We start from the raw sequence: 23,040 nt of genomic DNA, 5'->3' as shown, positions 1-23,040 counted from the left end.
GGAAAATGCTTCTGATGGTGGCCAGACAAAATTATCAGTATTGGCCTGATTTACAGAATACTTCTGGATCAGTGCAAGTGCAAGTGCACATACTACTGAGATACAAAAGAAATTCATCTTAACTGCCTGTTACAATGGAGCAGGATCTAAAGTCGTGGTTTTAAAATGGAAAGAAATAAAAAGGATCAATATATCATCCACAGGATAGGGAAAAAGCAATTGGAAGTGTAAGGTTTACAATTCTCTTAGCAAAAGGAGGTTATTGTTTTGCCCCGGGTCATTTCTTGTTCAAAGCTGAGCTCTTAGGCCCAAAAGCAAAAAAAAAAAAGCCTTTACATTACCTCTATCTGTTCCTTCCTGGAAAAAGAGATTGAGATTGTAGAATTTCATAAGTTCTAATAATGGTTTAGATGTATTTCTGATGGGGTTTGTTGTTATTATTACTTATTTATCTGATATGATGTTCCACCACATAAAAGCAGTTTCAGAACAGCATTTATTTATCATAGTCTAATGTTTATTGGGTGATGGTAATTGTATTACATTCTTGTACTACAACCTTGACGCCTTTTTTAGCACTCAGTTGTAGTCCGTCCGTTCCCCCCCATATTATAATTTCCCCAAGGGAGGCTGGCCCCTACCCTATTGATCTTCTGGAAGATCCTCAACATATGGATTGCAAATGAGCATAGGAAACCCATGATAGAGTGGAGCATTTAGATAGCTGCTTGACAGGTACCTGGATGCAATCTTTGTCCCCATTGTGTCTTTTTCCCCTTGTTCTTCGCATTTTTATTTTTATTTCCGTTGCATTTTTAAATGGTTCTGATTATTTTACTTTATTATACAACTTCTCAGACCCACTATGTGAAATGGACAGCTATATAAGTGTTTTAAATAAATAAAAACGTATATCTATAAAGCAGAGGTTTCCAAACTTGGCAACCTTAAGACTTGTGGACTTCAATTCCCACAATTCAACTCTGGAGAACTCTGGGAGTTGAAGCCCACAAGTCTTAAAGTTGCCAAGTTTGGGGACCCCTGCCATAAAGGATAAAAAAAGTCTTGTCAACTGTGACTGCCTTATATTTGCCTGAAGTGGAAACTAGTCACCAGTTTCAAATGAATAGAGCAAACATCCTTCTAAGCCAAAATCCCTGCCTGCAGCAAATTCAGCCAAATATGGTTATATTTATCCTTGCAGAGAAAAAATGTAACCTGTGAGTGCATATGTAGGTTCTTTACTTTTGAACAATATTCAAGCACATTTTCTTTTTAAAAAATAGGATTTTAAATTATGGTTTAAAAGTTGTTTTTAATGCATGCACGTTCACCCGCCACTTCTGCGGCCTGGTTCCAAACTGGTCATGGGTCAGGAGTAGGCCACGGCTCGAGGGTTGGGAAACCCTGTTCTAAATCACCAAATCACCTTGAAGGTTGGTGACATAGTAGACTTTATAAATACTACCTAAATGAATAAGATTTGAATCAATAAAATGCAGTGCTATAAATTAGTTATTAATTTTATTTTCATTTATATCAGACAAAAAAATGTGGTGATTGGCAGCTTAATAAAACTATTGGTTAATATGCTTTGTCCCAAGTCATGGAACAGATATGGAGAAATCTAGGGAAAACATCAGGATATAACATATCTGCAATTAAAATACTTTAAAGAACCATATGCCCTGGGTACAAATACAATGATGGCTCTGTGGCCCCAAGATTTTATAGAGTTGTATGCAAAAATGAGTCCAGCAAATGTATATTCATTCATACAATAAACGCCATTGCAAAAACCAATCACAACCACAAAAAACTTTGCTCAAGACCAGACTTATCCATACTGCAAAGAATCCGCTCCCGTGAACTCCACACAGAACTCAAAAAACATCTAGACAATGGAGAAAAGGACCTATACATTGACTACAGAGCTGATTGCATCAAAAGAAAGTCACATGACCCACAACTCCGCATCCAACCCCACCCCATCCAATCCAACATCACTCAAAACTAGGCATGCACACCCCTAACTACCTCAATTCCAACCGCAACTGGCCTTAAATGCAAGCTTCTCAATGCAAGAAGCCTTGTAAATAAAATATCTGAATTTCTCCTCTTACTAAATATGGCTAAATCCGACATTATGTTTGTCTGTGAAACATGGCTCAACACATCTCTCCCTGACTCCATTACCACAGTAATAGACTATCATGTTTACCGATCAGATCGTGAAATCCATAGAGGAGGTGGTGTTGCTATCTTCTATAAAAAGTCCCTACATCTAAAAAACATCCAAGTTACCCAGGAGCTTGCTATTCCTGAGACCATCAACTGTGAACTGTCCTTAAATATCACATTTCAGTTCTTACTATGTTACAGAGCCCCTGATTGTGACATTGAACATGCAAACAAGCTAAATACACTACTAACATGGGCAGCATCCTGCCCACATGCTTTTATCTTTCTTGGTGACTTCAATCTACCTCATATTAACTGGACCCTTAATAAATGTACAACTGAACCCACAAATGCAGCCTTCTACAATGCAGTAACAAATCTGGGATGAGAACAACTAGTAACCAACAACACTAGACTTAACAACTGCCTCGATCTCATCTTCTGCAATAGTTTGAATTCAATTTACGGAATACAAATTAAAGAACCCTTTTCCAACAGTGACCACAACATGATTGACTTTCGTCTCAACATACATCCACACAAAAATCATCAAAATGACGGAATCCCTAATTATAACTTCAAAAAAGGCAACTATGATCTTATAAACAACGATCTCTCATCCCTTGATTGGCAATCTCTATTCACTGGATGCAATACTGTAGAAGACCATTACAACATATTTTTACTTGAAGTCAAAAGACTCATCAAATTATATGTACCATTAACAACTCCCAAAACCAGAAAAAACAAATTACCCTCAACAAAAAGGAAGCTTCAACCTAAAAAGAAATCATTTTGGAAAACAAATCTGGTCATGTTGCCAACTTCAAAAGCCAATACAAAAATGTATGTCACCAGATAAAAACTGAATGCACCAATTATCACATTAAACAGGAAGAAAACCTTCTATGCCAAATTCCACCCACGCTTTCTACAGTTTTGTAAACAACAAACTAAAAGACTCAAGGTGCATCCCACCCCTGAAAGGACCTAATGGTAAAGACTGCAACGACGACACTATTAAAGCCAACCTCTTTAACACATTCTTTGGCTCAGTATCTATCTATTGGACTGGATGGAATATGTGCCTACTTCTTAAAAAAGCTAACTACTGCCATAGCTGAACTTCTAAGCATAATCTTTGAAAAATCTTTCAGGACCAGCCCCTTGCCAAAACTACGGTCACAAGCTACGGTCATCCCCATCTTCAAAAAGGGAGACCCCAGCCTAGTTGAAAATTACAGACTAATCTCTTTATGCTGCATCACCTGTAAAGTCATGGAATCAATTATTAACCAATCCATCATCCTCCAGTTAGAAACGAACAACCTACTCTCTAATAAACAATTTGGTTTCAGGAAAAAACTATCCTGTAATCTGCAACTCTTACACTGCAAAAACATATGGACTACACAACTCGATCAGGGCAAAGCAATAGACGCAATCTACATAGACTTCTGTAAAACCTTTGATTCAGTGGTACATGACAAACTACTAAAACTAAAATCTTACAGTATCTCTGGACACCTGCATAAGTGAATAGAAGCATTCCTGTCAAACAGACAACAAATGGTCAAAATTGGGAGTGTCCTATCAAATTCTGTACCTGTCAAAAGTGGTGTCCCCCAAGGCAGTGTTCTAGGACCAACTGTGTTCATACTCTACATAAATGACCTCTGTGATCATATTAAGAGCAACTGTGTATTCTTCGCTGATGATGTAAAGCTGTTCAATACCACAGACAATACTGCTACCCTTCAAAAAGACCTTGACTATGTATCAGAATGGTCAAACAAATGGCAACTTCAAATCTCAACAAATAAATGATCTGTCCTACATATTGGCAAAAAAATCAGAAAATAAAATACAGACTGAATAGTCAAGACCTTATTGATGATCCAAACTCTGTCAAGGATCTTAAAGTACTCATCTCTAATGATCTAAGTGCTAGAGCCCACTGTAACTACATAGCCAAAAAGGCATTAAGAGTTGTTAACCTAATCTTATGTAGCTTTTTCTCTGGTAATATTACGCTAATAACTAGAGCATACAAAACATTTGCTAGACCAATACTTGAATACAGCTCATCAGTTTGAAACCCACATTATGTATCTGATATTAACACAGTTGAGAAAGTCCAGAAATATTTCACAAGAAGAATTCTCCACTCCTCTACTCATTGTAGAATACCTTATGCCACCAGACTCGAAATTCTAGACCCAGAAAACCTAGAACTATGCCGCCTTTGGTCCAATCTAAGTATAGTATATAAAATCATACATTGCAATGTCCTACCTGTCAATGAATACTTTAGGTTCAACCATAACAACCCAAGAGCAAACAATAGATACAAACTCAAAGTTAATCACACCAAACTTGATTGCAGGAAATACGACTTCAGCAACAGAGTGGTCAATGTCTGGAATACTCTACCTGACTCTGTGGTTTCTTCCCCAAACCCCAAAAACTTTAACCTTAGACTGTCTACTATTGACCTCACCCCTTTCCTAAGAGGTCTGTAGGGGGCGTGCATAAGCGCAACAACATCCCTACCATTCCTGTCCTATTGTTTCCTTTATTTTTTTATTTTTCTTATATGTATCCATGTATTCATAACTATGTTTTTACTTATACCTATTATCTTGTAAGCAATTGACAAAAATAAATAAATAAATAAATGTATTGTAAATTCAATGTTCTTTCACTATTAAAAATCATTTCTTTTACAGTTTCCTAGCATGCAGGATATTTTATTTTAAAAATCTGCATGAAAGAATAATGACAAATCCATCAGGTTTTCAGATATTCCAGGAGCACTGAGGCTCTTCAGATTATGCTACTGAATTACTGGTATGGAAAATAATGAATACTTTCAGTACTTAAAGCTGTAATACTTTATGTTGGATTTGGATTTTGGTTTTATTTGAACAAAAGGTAGATGGCAATTCAGAATCTTTCTTTACCAGAAGGAACTATTTGACTTATGCCTAGTATATAGCTTCCTGGTACATATCTTTATCTTTATCTCTATCTCTATCTCTATCTCTATATCTATCTCTATATCTATCTATCTATCTATCTATCTATCTATCTATCTATCTATCTATCTATCTATCTATCTTCTACTCCCTTTGCCTTTTAAAAACAGTATATCAGTATATCAATGTAGTAATTGCTAAAAATATGATATAAAATTACTAGGGCAGAACTTCTACTTAATACGGAAGGAGATTCCATTAATCTTTAAAAATCTATAATATACAATTAAATTAATCAATTAGCCTGTAGACAAACTATGATAGAAAGTAGATCAAAAATCATCAGAAGGACCTCCTCAAAAATTGAATCTCACTGAATAGTGAACTCATAGTCTCTTCTAAATCATATAATCATATGAAGATCATAGCTGAAGACTTTTACATGGGGGAAAGTATCACCTAGTTCACTTCTCTTGCAGTATTTTTCAGTCTTAGCAACTTTAAGATATGTGAACTTTTGTCCCCAGAATTTCCAGTGGAGATGGCAAAGCTAATCGCATTAATTTGGGACAAGAATATAAATAATTTTGTATTATTTGGAAACTGCTTCTGGACTTTTATTTTTATTTTATTCAGTTTAGTTTGTCAAGCTTGTATGAGAAAACAAGTGTAAGTATGAACATAACATGTAAACATATAAGTATAAACTAGTATAAGTATATATATAATAAATGAGTATGAATAAATGGGAACAGTAGGACAGGGACGGTAGGCATGCCGGTGCACTTATGCCCGCCCAGAGGTGGTATTCAGCAGGTTCTGACCAGTTCTGGAAAACCGGTAGTGGAAATTTGGAGTAGTTCGGAGAACCAGCAAATACCACCTCTGACTGGAGATTTTACAGTATCTTTCCCCTATCAAACCCACCAAGCCACGCCCACAGAACCGGTAGTAAGAAAATTTGAATCCCATCACTGTGCATGCCCCCTTACAGACCTCTTAGGAACGGAGTAAGATCCACAGAAAACAGTTTAAGGTTAAAATTTGGGGGGGTTTGAGGATGTAACAACAGAGTCAAGTAGTGAGTTCCGGGCATTGACCACTCTGTTGCTGAAGTCCTATTTTCTGCAGTCGAATTTGGAGCAGTTTACTTTGAGTTTGTATAATCTATTGTTTGCCTGTGTGTTGTTGTGGTTGAAGCTGAAGTTCATTGACAGGTAGGACTTTGTAGCAGACAATTTTGTATGCTAAGCTTAGGTCAGACTTTTTGGCATGAAAGAAAAAAAAATAAAACTTTGACTTTGGGATTTTAGAATTAAGTGAAGTATTACTATAGAAATGACTGGTGGTTACTATTTGGCAAAACTAGAAAGTTTGTACTATTACTTTATTTTGTACCTTACTTCCCACCCCCCAAAAGTCAGAAATCATTGCTTTTTTATTCTTTTTTATTTATCTTCCCCTTCTCTCACTTTATATCCTTTCTTTCCTTTCATTTTCTGTTTTTTTTCCATTATCTATTTCTATTTTATATTAAGAAAGAAAACATACACAGAGAGAGAGAAAACTCCCAGAATTACAACAAGTATGTAGTAGTCAGATATTTTACAGTTACCAAGATTGAGAAACTCTGCTATATTGAATGTGGAAATCTCAGCTTCTAAATCAGTGTTTCCTGGCTAGTCAGAAATGGCAGTAGAAACAGTGAGTGAAATGCAAGAGGAAAATGACTACATTTTCCTCTTTGTAGATATTATGCAGGGAAACAGGAGTTGGGCACAGCTGCACTATCCAAGTCTGACATTGGTGAATTCCACCCCTCAGGTGCAAAATAATAGCTCAAGAGTCATTCCAACTTGCTTTTTTCTTCCCTTGATTAAATAGCTAAGAGAGAAGAACACTTTCTGTCATCTCTCCTGTTATATCTTCCATCATTTCTGAACCAGTAGAAATTACTGGGAGTGGAATGGAATGGAATGGAACCTTGGAGGTCTTCTAGTCCAGCCCCCTGCTCAAGCAAAGAGAACCTATACAATCTCAGACAACTGACTGTCCAGTCTCTTCTTAAAAACCTCCAGTGATGGAGCACCCACGATTTCTGAAGGCAAGCTGTTCCACTGCTTAATTTTCCTCACGATTAGGAAGTTTCTCCTTAATTCCAGCTTGCTTCTTTCCTTGATTAGTTTCCAACCATTATTTCTTGTCTTGCCCTCTTTGGAAAATAATTTGACCCCCTCTTTTTTGTGGCAGCCTGTCAAATGTTGAAATACTGCTATTGTGTCACCCCAATTCTTCTTTTCTTTAGACTAGCCAGACCCCAAATCTGCAGCCATTCTTCATATGGTTTAGCCTCCGGGCATTTGATCATCTTAGTTGCTCTTCTCTGAACTTTTTCCAAAGTCTCAACATCTTTTTTGTAGTATGGTGTCCAAAATTGGTTGCAGTATTCCAGGTGTGGGCATACTAGGGTTTTGAAAAGTTTTGAAATACAGAAGTAGTTCAGAATCTACATTTTACTTGCCCTGCAAAAAATAAGTGAATTAGGGGTCTGGTAAATATGTACACCCCCATGTCCATTTGATAACAGAACTTCAAAATTATATCCAGCGGGTTTTGTTGCTGATTAAAAAAAATCAGTAGCAGAAATAACACCTACTGTGTCAATTTTCTTGCAAAGTTCTGATTGCCTAACCAATGACATCTTACCTTGTTGGATAAGAATTTGCCTAGCTATCTGAACTAACCTCTACACTATATTGGTCTAAAGTTGTACTAGTCTACACTTATAATTCCTCATAAGATGTCCAATGGACATGTTGACGGTGGATATCAGCCATCATTTAAGAGGACTGCAGGACACTATGTGCTATGAGTAATCACAAATTTTCCTGTGCCATGGCTAATCCTCTAGCCCTATTCCCCCTCCTTACTTTATTCCCTTCTCTGTTCTCTCTTGCCTGTCGTTGCCATTTTTTTTTAACATGCAAGTTGCCATGAAAAATTTGTTAATGAAATATTTGCTTAGAAGTCTGCTCTGGGCTAGGCTGATAACCTATCTGTGTTTGAGTTTGGCTTCCCATATTCTAAATACTCATCTTCTCTCTGTTTAGCTTATTGATTGGTTTGGCAGGAAAAGCAGCCTTGTCATCAGTGACCAAGGTCGAACCAAATAAAAAGGGACAGAAGAGGAGAAACGGGCAAAGTGGGGGGGAGGAAAAGTTGAACTTAGGAGTTCAGTGAAGCAAGAGTGAAACACTGTAGCTGCCAGAACCTTTCTTAAAGTGACAGGCTTGTCATTCCTCCATTGGGCCCTTCATAGCTATATACGATTGGATTTCCAGTCTTTTTTAAGAAGTTGTGACATGCAGTGAATTTTTCCTGCATTTGTTTCTACCAGTCCTTGTTCAGTCTGGAGAATAAGAAGCTGGTTTACTAAATTCTTCAAGGAGAAAAAAAAATGGTTGGCACAGGTATCAGAAGTGGAGGGTGGTGGTCAAACATTTACTTAGTGATAAGCCACCCAAGAGATCTTTGTGTGAAAATCAGGGCCATTTGCAGGACGAGTCAAAAAGATCAAGATGGCAAGCAGAAATGTGCAATTAAAGCCCTGTCTCCCTTTATATATGCAATGTGTGTGGCTCACATAAAGAAGAAGCCTGCCATCTTGATTTTTATGTCTTCTCATCCATAGATAGCAAGCTTTCATTTTAATTGTAGCAGGGATTTTCCCTTTGGTTAACGTATTGAGGCAGGAAGGGAGCAAAGAACTGATAAAGCCTCGAGTGTTCACTCTTTCAGTCTCTTTCTCCAGACAACAGTGTACAGCTTCCAAACCATCACCCTTACCATGAGAGCATGCTAGCATTGTTGCGCTTCTCTTTTGAGGTTGAAAGTTCAAAATTGAATATGGAATTGTCTTTCCTCTCATTTAACTTAGGTTGTCATATTAAGTTGAAGAACACATTGGGATTATTAGTTAGGCAAAATGGGATGAAAAGTACCATGTCTGTGAAACATGTAAATCTTTATGTCAGAATGCAGCTTTGAGATCTATCCATGGAGAAATAATGATAGGGTTACCCTAGCCCTTCCATTCTTGTAAGGCGAGTCAATCTTCTTTGTGAAATATTATTCATTAGAAACCAGTATTATACTATGAAGAGTTGGGGCTAAATTTAGCCCCCCAGAATAAGCCCATTTTTTCTTGCAATTTCTTGGATAAAATTGATATGCCTTCCCATTTGCTATTATACTTGGCAACTGCTATTGAGAGGATGGAAGAAAAGAAACTTTAATCACATTACAATATGATGAATTTGCCAAGTGATCTTCCAAGACTATTAGTAACTTTTAATTGATCTCAGGGACAAGTTTAATAACAATTTCCTGCAACTCACTCTATCTATATCTATCTATCTGTATCTAAATCTATCTATCTGTCTATCACCATCTATCCCTCTATCCGCCTGTTCATCAGTCTATCTATCTATCCATCTATCATCTATCTATATCTATCTATCTATCTATCTATCTATCTATCTATCTATCTATCTATCTATCTATCTATCTATCTATATCTAATACAAGTGAAGCCCACTTTGAGGTACATTTAAGATCCAACAGCAAAGTAGCTCTAAGGTTGCACACAAAATATTTTACAAGGTGGCTCTTTCATTGACTTTTGCTGAGTTCTTCTTACTGTCAAATTACTAATACAAATATCAGTTTTGTGCTGAATGAGAAGCTTCTTCTTTAATTAGGACTCAACAAACATAGAACATACACAAAGAGAAATCACTACAGTCTCCCTCCTCTGTAACATTGTACATTAAGCCCTGAAATTCTCTGTGCTTGTCTGTTTCTTTATTTTAGCAGCAGTGTACTTCGATCATCCTATCCTTGCCCAGCTTTGTATCAACATGGTATTTTCAATTACAAACAGCTTACTTCTGTAACCGGAATATACTTTTTACAAACCTGCAGACTTCTTGGAAATCAAATGAATTTAAATAATCAAGAGGGACATAGTGGCTTATAGTGTCAGAACTTTCCTGTGAGGCAATATTTGGCAAAGTATTTTCAAATTCCCAAATGACTTTTTGGGAATTTTGTGTGATATATAACTCAGTTATAGATTCTAAACTGCTCATTGTTTCTTGACTGGAGCAACATAAAAATCCGAGTAAATTAAAATTTAAAAATACATAAAGAAAGAAGGAAGGGTGATTTTGAATGTTTGTATTTAGCAGTTGTTGAGATACAAGTATTTCATAAGGTCAAGGGCATATATTGCCCCAAAGTGGGGAAAGATATCAAAGTGGAAAAATGTATATACTTGAAGAAAGTGCTAAAAGAGAAAATTGAGTCCCACCATCTAGAAATGCCTTTGGAGTAACTGTATTGGTGGTTATGTGAAAAGAAAGTCTTCTAAAATATAACTTAGTTGGCAAGATAATATCAGACTATATCATTTAATGGCATACATGTTACTAGTGTCTTTAAAAGCAACCATCTCTTTTACAGTAATTGGATTGTAAAGACTATTAGTTATGGAGTCAACATAGTGTCAACCCAGGTATAACAGATAAATATATAGCAGCTTTAAGAGAACCTCCATAATTGGAGAAGCATCAGTAATCTCTCGGGAACTACTCCCCAAAATGGGTGGGTTCAAATGGACTCACAAAAATTAATGATATTTGGGTACTGTCAATGTATGAACAGTTGACTGGCTAATGGGCAGAAAATGAGAAATCAAAGAGTAAAGTCTCATAATAGACTGTAAACCTCAAGGGAATTCATTTGATACTCTGACCATTATTATAGATTCACCTGCTTTGCTAGCATACACTAAATTTTCTGAAAGTGTTTTGGGCATACAAAGTCTTATTCTAGGATACATGTGTGACAATATGAAACCTAAATGCACCAATGATTGCACAGTTTATTTTGTACTAAGCCTGAGATTAAGTTATTTACCTGTTTTTGCCAACTGTAGAAATGGTGGCCCACTTGTAAGCTATCCTCTAGTCTTGTTCAATATCACTTTCTAGTATACAGGCTCTGTCTAGATAATCCTGACGTAGCACTTACCATTTACCTCAGTGGGGAAAGACTTGAAAGGGATACCCAAAGACTGCTCAGTTGCTACCATATAATAGAATGGATGGAAGAAATACCAGTGTAAAGTGAGAAAAGGGATATACATCATGAAGTAAACGATGCTTTAACCAGTTAAAGCCCTTAAAATAAGCAGCATACATTTGCTGTCCTATGTATTTCCATGAGATGAGATGACACAAGTATATGGTTGCATCACTTGCACAATGGAGTAATCATACAAGAGTCATTCTGAAGAACTGTCTTGCTCCAATGGGACAGGCCCACCCTATGCATTCCAGCAGAAAAGGCCAACTGGGGACTCTAGCAGAATTTCGACTGGCAAGATCTAGGAAAAGTCTTTTCTGCCATGGCACTGTCTTTTGGAATATCTGGCTACCAGAGATGAAGTCTGCCCCACATCTCTGGCCTTCTCTGCTGGTTGGCATTGGATGCCAATGAAAATGCTTTAGGCTAGGACTTCCTGTTTTGAGCTTCCCCAAAGACGGACCACTGACGGCGATCGTGCGCATCTTTGATTCGTAGTTCAGCATCAGAGAGCCCCAATCCTTTGGATTCAGGGCAGAAGCTACCTCGTAGGGGTGGCGGAGGAAGGAGAGACTGTCAGCTGGGTAGAGGGGAGTCGCAGCTTGGCAATTGCTCCCTCTAGAAGATGCCTGAAGTGGTGGTCTAAAAAGGCCACCTTGAAGGGGAAGATTAGACTGGAATAAGATTGTGCAGGAGAGAAAGAAACAAACAGCAGGAGGAACGGGACGATATAATCAAATGGAAGATACTCCCATGATTAACATTTCAAAGAATCTTTAAGAAAGGATCTAAGCGGCAAAGAGAAAGAGAACAGAAAAAGATGTGAATTGCTTTTGATAGCGTCAGGGCTTCGAAACCGCAAAAGGTAGAAGCTGGAGAAGGAACTATATAATCAACTTGGATAAGTATACTTTAATTTTATATTGGCACTAATAAAGCAGAACTATAGACTGTTAAAGAGGAAATTTAACATCAACTGGATTTGATCTTTTTTTGTTGGAAAATTGTGGTTTAAAAAGCTCTGAATAATAGAGAAGAAAAAAGAAAAGAGGGGGTGAAGACTTAGAATAATAAAGATGCCATCTCAGTTAAACTCAACTTGTTTTTCTTTTAAAAAACTCTTGTTTCTTGAAATTGCATGGAAATTGATACAATAAAGCAAGAACTTTGAAAATTTGAAACATTGTAACAAAGAAAGAATTAGGAAGATTCTGCCTTTGGATTAGTTGCTGATTCTGACATGAACTTGGCACTGGATTAGCGGAGACTTAAAAACTTGAGAGGAAGAAAAGTTGACTGTTGGAAATAAACTTTAAAGATACTATTTGGATTAAATTGTGAATTAGAAAGTTTAAAATGGCAATTTCTCTTCTGGCATTAAAAATGGAACTCAGAAAAATGAAAGAAACACTACAAGAATCAGGTGAATCTCTGGGTTTTGCTTTAAAATTTATTGAAAATGCGACAGCAGAATATGAACAACAAAGAGGCAAAAGAGGAGGGGGAGCAAATCATAGAAGAGACCATCTTTAGTGATCATCAAGAACCAAGAACTCTTGAAAGAAAGAAGAAAAGAGTTGGAAATAAATACAGGAGATTTAAGAAATTAAATAAAAAGGGGAGTATCTGAAAAATTAAAAAAGGGGAAAAGAGTCAGCAGAAATTCAAAGGGCGAAAGGAAACTATAAATAAAGAGAGGGATAAAAGCTGGAGTGAAAGAACAAAGGAGAAAAGACAGGGGGAAAGAAGGGACAAGAAACAGGATTTGGAATCAAAGAAATATGGGAATTGTAATAAAAATGGGGAAATCCTTAATTGGACACAGAGATAATGGGTGATTATTATATAGAAAGGGGATTCTGCAAGGTATTGAGGGGTAATATAAATAAATTTATAGTTACAAAATAGGGACATATAGACTGATAAGTTGGAAAAACAGAATTGTTATTTTTTGGATAATGGAATCTAATGCTCTTCCTCTTTATGTAGAGAGATAATTGTAACAAATAATGGAATTAGTATATTAGATATATTGAAATATTTTTAAGATTGGAATGTTGGCTTTTTTTGGTTTAAATATGAATGGAATAATTAATGGAATATGTGTATTAAATATATATAATAAATGAAATAAATGAAATGATAAATGAAATGATATAGGAGGAGAGCTGAAATGGAATTAACTTTAGGGCTTAGGATTGTTTTACTGTTTGAATGAGTAGATTAATATGTCCTTTTTCCGGGTTGGGTGGGAAATTTAATGAAATTTAAAAGGAGAAAAATCATGCAGAATCTGATTTATATATGCTATGTAGTTTTTAAAGGGATTATTAAGTTTAATGTTTTAGGTAATAATGTTAAATGTTTTAATGAGATTTAAAAGGGGTGAAAATAAATGAATTTATAACTTAGAGGTGGTGCACTTATATTGAGATTTCAGGGGGGAAATCAATTTATAGAAGAAGTGTCTTTTTTTTAATTAGAATTTAAGATGAAATATACAAATGTGACAGTTAAAAGTACTAAAGTATAATTATTATGAAGCTATCATAAGTGAAATAAATAATGAGATAAATATTTGGAATAATACAATAAAACAGAAAATGTATAAAAGCACTGTTAAGATAAGGAATTGGATATAAAAATTGAACATGTAATCATGGTCATATTTGTATGTATATGTGAAACCTGTAATCATGCTGTTCACTAAAAAGAGACGTTAAAATGTGGAAAACTGAATAAAACTTGCTTTTTTAAAAAAAGAAAATTCTTTAGGCTGGATCTGGCTGGTTCAGTGACAGAAGAAGGTATCACCCCTGCTTAGGGTGAGTCCTTGGGTATTAGTCTATTTCTTGTAATTTTAATTGTTCCTATATTAATAATTATTTTTATATATCTATTTTTAATACATTGTAAGCCACCCAAAGTCATTCCGGGTGGCATATAAAATTTAATAAATAAATAAATTCAGCAGCATCTCAATTTGTTAGAGAAATTATTGTGTTAATCTGAAATACAAGATATTATAAGGAAAAATATTGCAGCAGATTCCCTCCTACAGTTTCCACCCGGTAACATTTTGGGGAATAATAAGTGTCATAGTTATGCTTTCACTTGCCTCCCATATAAGGATCTGTATTCAAGACTGTGAACGTTACAAGTGAATTCCTGTATAAATGTGCAAATGAGTATACATATCAACAGCATTTGCAGACATGATAATGGACTGTTCATATGTTGAATGTAATTATTAAATACTCCAAGAGAGAATACAGAAAATTATGAATGTTCATGCTTTATATGTTGCCTTGAAATGGCATCACTCTTCTTTCTTCATCACACTTGAAATTCTCTGTAGCTGTATTTTTGCCTTCTGTAATTGAGTAAAAGAAATTCCTTTAATTCTTTACCACCATAAACCAAGCTTTATTGTAAGTAACTTATTTTCCGAGTGACCTATCTATTATTAAAACATATTGCATAGTGCATCACCCTAGCCTCTCTGTGTATGCGTGTGTTGTTGTTGGTTTTTAGAATAACAGAGTTGGAAGGGACCTTGGAGGTCTTCTAGTCCAGTCCCCTGCTTAGGCAGGAAACCATATACCACTTCAGACAAATGGTTATCCAATGTTTTCTTAAAAGCTTCCAGCGTTGGAACATTCACAACTTCTGGAGGCAAATTGTTCCACTGATTAATTGTTCTGTCAGGAAATTTCTCCTTAGTTCTAAGTTGCTTCTCTCTTTGATTAGTTTCCACCCACTGCTTTGTTTCCTACCCTCAGGAGCTTTGGAGAATAGCTTGACTCTCTCTTCTTTGTGGCAGCCCCTCAAATATTGGAACACTGCTATCATGTCACTCCTAGTCTTTCTCTTCACTAGACTAGCCATGCCCAGTTTCTGCAACCATTCTTCATTTGTTTTAGCCTCCAGTGCCCTAATCATCTTTGTTGCTCTTCTCTGCATTCTTTCTAGAATCTCCAAATCGTTTTTTACATCGTGGCGACCAAAACTGAATGCAATATTCCAAGTGTGGACTTACCAAGGTATTATAAAGTGGTATTAACACTTCACATGATCTTGATTCTATCCCTCTGTTTATGCAGCCTAGAACTGTGTTGGCTTTTTTTGGCAGCTGCTGCACACTGCTGGCTCATATTTAAATGGTTGTCCACTAGGACTCCAAGCTCCCTCTCACAGTTACTACTGTTGAGCAAGGTACCACATATACTGTACCTGTGTATTTTGTTTTTCTTGCCTAAATGTAGAACCTTACTTTTTTCACAAAAAAGTATTCATTTTGTTAGATAGCGCCCAATGTTCAAGTCTGTCAAGATCCTTTTGTATCTTAAGCCTATCTTCTGGAGTGTTGGCTATTCCTGCTAGCTTGGTGTCATCTGCAAATTTGATTAGTTCCCCATCTATCCCTTCATCCAGATCATTGATGAAGATGTTGATTTGGACAAGGTGAAAGATGGGGAACTCATCAAATTTGCAGACGATGCCAAGCTAGCAGGTATATGTATATGTATGTATGCCTATTCTGTCTCCTAGCAGAAAACAGACACAGGACAGGCTGGTCTCAAGACTATTTGGCCAAAATCCCTGGGTCTCTGCTAAACTGTTGCTTCTGATTATAATGGCATAAGTACACAAAAGTCTTGCTGACACTTCTCTCTTGAAACACAAAATGCTATTAATCTATCATCTCCATCTATTTAAAAAAAAAAGTCAATTGGCTTACAATCAAACATGAGGTGATCTTCCTTAGATAAGCTCATCAAAGAAAATAAGCCAAATTAGGTTGTGGGATTTCTGTCTTTTTCAAAAACACCTTCTTTCATTTCCCCTTCCAAATAAAAGAGAGGCATCCTGAACTTATTGTTCAGGGAACATAGGAAGGATGCTACATTTCTATCCCATGCCCAGGAAATATAGGCTTGCTGAGACTGCTTTTTTCATGCACTACCACCACTTTATTCACTTTCCACAGCCATTGTACTGAAGTTGTGTCTTAACATTGTCTCCAAGGATGACCGAAGACATCCTAATGGGTTTGCTTTCTGACCCAACAAGAATTGATATAAAAAGAATAACTATAGAACTGCCTATCTATGGTAAAAACTCCTTCAAATCCAACCACGGACTTCAAGTATCAGATATATTTATGACTGGATATTTATATCAGATATATTTATGTGCCGAGATTCCATGTCATAGCTAGCAGTGAGTAATAAGACCACTTGATTCTTCTTCCTCCTTGGTCTCCAGAATCTAGCAGATTTATTTTTGTCCTGTATTTTGATTGTTTGTTACAGAAAAGAGCAGGAGATATACTTAATGCTGGAGTGAAGGATTTACCATCCAGGTAGGGGACTTAAATGTGTCACCTGTAAACATCTGGGTTTGAATCTCTTAGCCTCCAAATATATTTATGTTCCAAATTAAGGTTGCCAGTTTATTCATTCTCCAGTAGGCCCCTCATCCCAGAGGTTTTCATCTCTGGATGCTACATGGTGAGAGAGGACTTTTGGGGGGAAAAATTATTTTCATTTTAAACAAATTAAAAAATAGCAACATTTGCTCATAATTTTATAAACCTGACAGAAGAACAGGAATTTTAAACTGTGTCAACTGACAAGCCACAACATTTTCAAAAAGAAGTTAGTAAAAATCTTTGTTCCACATAAATGCACCAAAAGATTACTTATCACATGCACATACTGTACATGCACAACCTGACACACACACATACACCAGCTGCCATCAAGACAGCAAACCACTCTGCTTGCTGGGTTAATAATAATGGCAAGCAATGAAATGTGGTTTCCCCACCTAGCCTTTCTGTTTAGCTGGTGTACTGATAAGACATTGTTTTCCCTCCATTATTACCTCATTCGCTGACACTGTTTGGCAGTACTGGGAGGTCAAAAGGTGGTCTAATGTTAGCTTCTTTTCCCTCATTCGTTCTTCCCTTTCCCTTCCTCAGAAAATTTATGTCTGTCCCTTGCCTTTCCTATTGTGACTATAATAAGGCTCAGAATTCAGGACAGATATATTTTAGCCACCTTTTCTTTGTCAATCTATTACCTTTGTTGTGTCTTAAGCAGCTTTCCCATTTCCTTTGGTCACCTCCTGCTCCTTCTCTGCTTGCAAACACTGTCCCATTATCTGTTTGAGCCTCCTGTGCAATCTTCTGTTCCCCCTTTGCATTGGCTTTCCTTATCGTCCCCTTGCACTGAACTTCAATTATGCAATCTCTCCACTTTCGCCTCTCCTGCACATTTTATACCCCATGTCTCTCTGAATGACTCTCATTGCTCTTTTTTGTCCATACCAGCCACTCAGATTTCACAGGCAGAAAAACCACAGGTTGTAATACAGAGCAGAAACCCCTTAGGTATCTATAAATTTCCAACTTTCTCTAGTTCCAAAAATATTTTATAGATGGGCAATCCACTGGATAGCTTGACTGAGATCATCCTGAATTTGGGTCTTCAAATTTTAAGTGTAGGCATTGATTTTGAATGACTAGAAGACTTGGGCTATCCTACACTAACTGCAAATGCACAACTTTTATTTTCCAGGCTTCTTAGACCAGGACTCTCCATGTTCTGAGCAACTCTTTTATCCTTACTGCTCACCCCCAACATCAGCAGATATTTTTCCTGCAAATAGTATTGATACTGGCTAATGAACACAATGCAGCAACGTGGAATACTAGCTGTTTTAATTTTTCTACAATACTTCCATGTAGTCTTTCTGTGTGCTATGATAAGACACTTGCCTCACCTGCCTACAGCCCTGTTATTTTTATTTGGTCATGAGTGGTACAAAGTTGCCATTTTAATGTCTTCCCATATCCTATTGTATAACTACATGGAGCCATTGTCTACACTCTAAGCATTAATTTCCCGTAATCCCCATTCTAAAGGATGTATTTGTTCTGGGGCACATATTCTTGGATATCAAACCTTATTTATTTATTTATTTATTTATTGAATTTATATTGCCACCTATTCGCCCATGGCAACTCAAGGTGACTAACAGAATATAAAACCACATTTAAAGCAATAAAAAACCAACAAAAAGAATCAAATAAATTAATATTTGGCATTTGGGAACTGTTTGATCCTGCCAGGTCCCAGTCCTGAATCTGGTCTTCAGAATGGTATATATAATTGAGAAGAATATAATGGACAAATGTGGGTTCCCAGTTATTCGTCTATTGAAGTGAGCATTAAAAAGATGAGGCACCTCCTCTCTCACTTGGATTCTAAAGTGTCATATAGCCCTTTTGTGGAAGTGAAGTGTGGCAAAAGAAATGTATGTACCTAACCAAATATTCCCTTTAGAATGAAGATCATGGCAAATTGCTTATATTAAATCAGATCAGTATAGTCTTTCTTGACTTGAAGGATCAGCCAATGTTTCAGGCAAATTTCTTCATCATTATTTGCTGTAAAAACAGAAATTAGATATTGACCCTTTGGTCTACACATTAAACTATGGTTTCCTTTTGAATAGTGTGAAACTGAGAGAGTGCTTAGCTTCCTGTGGGGGATAATTTAGAATTCTGTGGCCTCTATTCTTGTTGTGCAGAATAATCTGGTATTCATACAAAAAAACACTTGCAACAGGAGATCATTAGTTAGTTTCAAAGTTAATCTAATTTCTAGACTACCCAGCTCCAGATGTGTGGGTTTCAAATCCCAGTAATAGCCATATCAGCTAAGAATTTCTGGGAATTAGTCCACACATCTGGAGGGAACCAAGTTTGGAGAAGGCTGCTCTAATCCAGCCTTCTGCTCTTCAGAAAATTGCCTGCTGCGTGAGCAGCAAATCTGTGCCAATACCTCCTTGCAGTGTAGTGTTCGTAGTGCTTCACAAGAAGATGGATGACAAAGAATTGGATAGTAGATTGTGCTTACTTCTTTCCCTTCATTTATATTTCCACTGTAATGGTTGAGAATGTAATATAGAATTAAGCAAGCATTTGTTTTAGTTACTAAATGTTATACTTCAATTATATTTTGTTTTGCTTTGTCCTTGGTGGGACATCTGTCTAGAGAATGTTGATGTTTCTCATCTTCAATCCAAAAACCTTGAGAAACAAATATTCCTTAACTCTGATATGGTATCATTGCCACCTGGTATAAACAAATATTCAACCTTGATGATGTCATTCTTGGCAGAAATCGGCAAAGTGTTCCAAGACAGGCCTTTCCTCCTTATCCTTGGCAAACATCAGTGAGATGAGACCATTGAAAACAGGCATGTTTAATTTACAATTCAGAGCCTATATAAACCAGTTGGACACCCCCATGAAATAGAACTTCAGTCCAGACCTAATTAGCAGAAGATGCTGCATATTTGCAAGCCTGGAAGAAGCCTGCCCACCATCATCTTTTTGGGGTTAGTAAAATCTTTTCTTGTATTCTTAAATATTCCTTGATTGCTGCCTCATGTTCTGTTATCATGTTGTTATCTTCTACTGTTTTGGTATAAAGATTAACTCATACTTGTGTGTTCATTGCACTCAGATCCAAAAGTACCTTGATCCAACCCTACTGGGCAGAGAATAAAGCAATACATTGCTCTCAGAGATTTACATGTTATAAGTTAAAACAGATAGGAGGAATCCCATTTGTGTACATTATGCTTTTAATTATTTATTTTAAAAATTCCCTTAAATGTAGTGCAAGTTTTATTCTAACTTTTTGAACCTCACAGAATCTACAGGGGCATAACTTCTTATGTAATTTTCTATAATCTCCAATTTTAGCAGTTCTTGATGCCTGTGCACACCATTCCTTAAACTGTCATTGATTTCTTTTTCAGCCCCATCCAAATGGGCAAATCACTGAAAGCCATAAACCAGCCACTACAAAGCACCTAATTTTGCACTACTATTCCCCAAAGACAAATTTCTTCTGGGCACATCTGGTGATCACATTATTATGTCCTGAAGCATGAAAGCTCATCCCAATTAGAATCTCCTGTCATGTTGTGATTCTGCATAACCATAGCCAAAATGGAGAATCATTTCCACACATCACCAAAGAACTAAACAAGATGTCAGAAAAGCCAGAAATACATTGAGAATGCATATCCCTCTACATTTTATCGAAGAAAAGTGCCTATTTTTACCTTTGGAGACAGGCCTCATGCCTCCAGCACATATTGACACCTAAATATAATTGTTTCCTAGTTATCTTATGCTGGCTTAATTCACCCTTCAATGAGCATGTGCTCCTAAAAAGCCCTCACAATAAAATGTTGAGCGTTTTCTTCTATAGGACAAACTCATTCTGCATGAGGCCCTTTAGAAAGAAAGACCAATGGCTTCTTTTATACATAAAAGGGAGAAAATAACAAGAATTAAAGAACCTTGTTACAAAAAAAAAATCAAGGAAGGAAGATTAAATATGCTCAGAAGTCACAAAAATATTACCTGATCGTTAAATAATACACAATTTGTTGGTAGGAACAAAATGAAGCTTCCTGGAAGGGAATGGCATTAATATCTGTAAATTCCACATGGAAGCAATTTGTTACAGTTCTTTCTTGTAAAAATGTTTTATACAATAATTCCAAGCTCCTTCATTCAATTTGTACTAGTTACCATTCATTTCAGGGTGTCATTCAGATTATTGCTTTAAAGCTTACACTCAGACTGTTTCATACATGATTCTGTTTGCTCCTTGAGATTGTCTGAGGAGATTCTCTTTAATGCCCTGTTATTACTGGAGCTACATTTCAGAGCAAAGAGCTTCTCTGTAGTACCACTTCAGCTGAAGAATTCCACACTTCTAGGACATTTTCAACTTGCTTCCTTTTTTTAAAGCTCCCTTGAATATAAAATGGATTTGTCCAGTATGTCTACTTCTTAATAAATGTCTGTTTGGAAGTTACTTTGAAATGGTTTTTCCAGAGCTGTCTTTTTAGGGGCAGCAGAAGATCAACCAAGCTCAAAAGACCTCTTGCTTCTCTTTCTAAGAGGAGGCTGTCAGAGGCAGGGAAGGCAGTGCTCCAAAGACAGGACTTGGTGAAGTATTTCCACTAGGAAGCATTGTATATAGACATTTGCATACTCGTAATACAACGTTCCAATTGGACAATCACTGCCGCCTAGCGATTGGTGTTTAACAACGAACTATGATTGGCCGCCTAAACGGCGGGAGGTTTAAAATGATGCCATTGGTTGCAAGCTGCGAGCAGCCGCAATAAAAGAGGCTGCCACGGCTTGAGTTTAGTTGAAGTTACTGACAGTTAAATAAAGAGCTGAATTCAACTCCGGTCTTGAGTCTGCTTTGTTCTGGCAATAGAGCAGGAAGAAACCTAACCTCTCAAATCCAAAGCTTTAGCATCTGGAACAATTTGGGATAAACAATTCCCTGATCTGAAAGTGAACAGGGATGCTACAATTGCTTTAATAATATCAGAGTCCCACGTAGAAATCTCCCTAACTGTATTTAAGATGTTATATTACAATCTATGCATATTAGGAAAAATAGTGTGTAAAATCTCTGCACATGGGGACACAGATAGTTTCATTATTTTTCTTTTAAAAAATAATCACCACCCTGTTGATGGCATCCTGAGAGGACTGTCTGTTGCAGCTGTATTGATAGTATAGACTCAGTATAATGTAATGGCTAGAGTTAGGCTCAGAGTGACCCAGATTCAGATCCCACTCACTTATGAAGCTCCCTATGATCCTGGCCTGTCAGAAGCCCCAGGGAAATGACAAAGGCACTGAGTCTATTCTGCCCCAAAGGCTTAGAATCTGAAATGAGACAGACTCTAAGGACATAAAAGAGGCCTAGGAGAATTAGAAGATAAAAGTACCGATCATAAAAGCTAAAGGATAAATTTCTAATAGACATATCTGAGATGTCTTGAAGGCCAGCTGAAAATGAAGAGGATGTGAAATGTCAACCTTCTCTTTATTGCCAAGCCCCCTTTCCACCTTGCACCCAAGCACTCAAGATGAGACCAGCTCTTTTGCCTCAGTGCTTTTTAAATGCTAACATCCTCATTTTGTGTTTCACTGGTGAAGTATACATTGAGATCACGTTATTTTCTAACACCAATCACAGACAAGAATCTAAACACCACATTATCTTAATTCATCTTTTTTAGCATTGTATCTTGGCTAAAATAGTTCTATCCCCTGAACAAGTAAGGGGCTGAAAGCTGGAGAGGCAGGACTATGGAGGGCATCAGAGGTGATGTCATAAAAACGGAAGTCTTTTTGAAACAAAATAAATGGGGGTGGGTGTTGAAATTGGCTTGTTATGGAGGAGACTAGGATGAGCAGTGTGGAGGAAGCGGAAAGCCTGGTCACCTGTGTACCTGTCTTCAAAGGCCTGCACAAAGAGGAAGTGATGTCACTAAGGTCACCAAGTGGTAACAATGAGGAGAAGCTGATGAAGAGCTTTTCCCAGTCCTGATGTCCTGTCTGTGTCTAGAGGGCAAATATAAAACATGTTTTTCCAAGTCACAGAAGGAAGTATAAGTAATTAGGGCTCAGCAGACAACTCACACAGAAGATTAATCAGGCATGCAGCTGGTCCTGAAGCAAAGAACTGTGATGTTTCAAAAAAAAAAAAACCTGCGCATTCCTGCACATAGAGAAGTTTAGCATAATTGAGAGCGAAGTGGGAGGTGTGAAATGACGCAAATCTGCATGGAAAAGAAAGCAAAGAAAATAGGCAACTTATTTTTAAAAAAC

General features: G+C 36.8%; 2 long non-coding RNA genes across 3 annotated transcripts in view; one reads left to right on the top strand and one right to left on the bottom strand.

Moving 5' to 3' along the window:
* Nucleotides 1-17,469, bottom strand: part of LOC148127602 (uncharacterized) — a 73,646-nt gene extending 56,177 nt beyond the window's left edge. The window contains exon 1 of the long non-coding RNA XR_015743612.1: nucleotides 17,394-17,469. This is a non-coding gene — a long non-coding RNA (uncharacterized LOC148127602). The remainder of the gene's footprint in view (nucleotides 1-17,393) is intronic.
* LOC148127601 (uncharacterized) lies at nucleotides 15,311-21,488 on the top strand. 2 transcript variants are annotated; one of them, XR_015743604.1, is made up of 3 exons: nucleotides 15,311-15,349; nucleotides 19,499-19,718; nucleotides 20,145-21,488. It is a non-coding gene; the product is annotated as an uncharacterized LOC148127601 (long non-coding RNA). The 2 variants fall into 2 exon arrangements; XR_015743603.1 differs by lacking the exon at nucleotides 15,311-15,349 and adding an exon at nucleotides 16,635-16,671.
* The last annotated feature ends 1,552 nt before the right edge of the window (nucleotides 21,489-23,040 follow it).

The sequence above is a fragment of the Pseudonaja textilis genome, chromosome 1 (assembly GCF_049901715.1).
Source record: "Pseudonaja textilis isolate UNSWEBS1 chromosome 1, rPseTex1.2, whole genome shotgun sequence".
Classification (NCBI taxonomy): Eukaryota; Metazoa; Chordata; class Lepidosauria; order Squamata; family Elapidae; genus Pseudonaja; species Pseudonaja textilis.
Note: the sequence above shows the minus strand (reverse complement) of the source record. Positions and strands in the feature narration are given on the sequence as shown.